Source organism: Echinops telfairi, unplaced genomic scaffold (assembly GCF_000313985.2).
Source record: "Echinops telfairi isolate 266 unplaced genomic scaffold, ASM31398v2 ScPeMD7_7469;HRSCAF=8507_1, whole genome shotgun sequence".
Taxonomy (NCBI): Eukaryota; Metazoa; Chordata; class Mammalia; order Afrosoricida; family Tenrecidae; genus Echinops; species Echinops telfairi.
The window spans coordinates 134817788-134819463 of NW_022111373.1; the positions used below are offsets into that span (position 1 = coordinate 134817788).

Here is a 1676-nt window from a genome sequence, read left to right on the forward strand (position 1 = left end):
AGATTACAACTCAAGATAAAGAAAATGGAAATGCTCACTATTGGACCAGTAGGTAACATCATGACAAATGGAGAAAAGATTGAATTTGTCAAGGAGTTTTATTTTGCTTGAACCACAGTCAATGTTCATGAAATCAGCAGTTAAGGGATCAAACAACACATTGCATTTGTTAAATCGGCTGCACAAGACATTTTTAAAGTATTGAAAAGCAAGTATGCTCCTTTGAAGACTAAGATGAGGCTGACCCAAGACATGAAACGTTCCATTGCCTCATGTGTAAATGAAAGTTGGGCATTGAATAATGAAGACCAAAGAAGAATAGATGCATTTGAGCTATGGTGCTGGAGAAAAATATTGACCAGCCGATGTTTCATTCTGTTGTATTTAATTAAGGTCATGATGAGTCAGTACTGACTTGGTCACAATTACCCACAACATATCTTGGTTGAATCCTAAAATTTTCAATTCCTATAACAGGGTAATTATCCTTATACCAAAGAGTTTCCTTTGCTTTCTTTAAGTGTTTGTGGTGTTGTTAAATGTTTAATTATTAATTAATAAGCTTAAAGTTACTCTCTGTCAGATTTCACAATCTTGTTCTTATTCTTCCATAGAATAAACTTTAAGTAATTTTTATCCTACTTTAATTAATCTTATTTTATTCTATGCTTATACCATTTTATGTCTGGATTTGGGAAATGCCTTTTATATCTTACCTTGTATGGATTTTTTTGCATTGGACTATGAAGCATTATATTATTAGGTTGATCATTCTAAAATATATTTTTATTCCATGCATTTAAAGATAAACAATGTATAATAATTCATTCTCATCTAGTCATCAAAACATGTTTATCTTTCTTGGTATATACTTTAGGCATCCCCCAGAAGGATAGTACAGCAGCATTCTTTTTAGATGTGAGGAGAGTGAGACGTGTTATCCAGAAGAATCAGTTGCTGGATAAGGACATCAGACGTGATAACGTCAAGGGCCAAAGAAAACAGAAGATATTCAGTAAGATAAATGGATAGAGTGGCTACAATAGTGTAGAGAATTCAAGTTCTGGAGAGAGAAAAAAAGCAGACAAACTGGGAAAGTAAAGAACAGCAGAATCCCTGAGAGCATCATCCAGAGACACCATCTCTACCTAGAACTGAGCCTGCTCACTATGTATAAGCCTCAGGTGAACAACTGATTGTTTAAAACAAATGTGAGAAGAGACCGGGGCAGAGAAACTAGGCTATAGGAAATGGAAGATGCCAAACACAATAAAAAAGGATGTCGACCCATTATGAAAAATGAAACTAATATCACTGGACAATTCATGCAGAAAATGTCAATGAGGAACCTCACTGGTTAAGTAAATTTTTATCAAAATATTATATCAAAAGCACACACATTTAAAAAATTATTTTAGAGCACTACGGCTGCCACTGATGTCACTTGAGTTCCTGTAGACTCACCTGGACCATTCGTCCTGCACACCCTCCATCATCGCAAGTCAGCCAACATGGTGATGCTCACCAAGACCCATAGTCGTGCCGGTGATCCCAAGAAGAGACTCCTCCTCCCAAGGAGGTAGAAGTGAGGATGAGGACATGTTAGAAGATGAAGAAGAAGGCAGTGGGGAAAAAAAGGAGAAAAAAGGTCAAAAGAATGCCACAGGGCCCTCGAA

The 1676-nt window shown here is 36.3% G+C and overlaps 1 pseudogene; it reads left to right on the plus strand.

The window, feature by feature from the left end:
• The first annotated feature begins 1511 nt into the window (after positions 1 to 1511).
• Positions 1512 to 1676, plus strand: part of LOC101652987 — a 2633-nt pseudogene continuing 2468 nt past the window's right edge.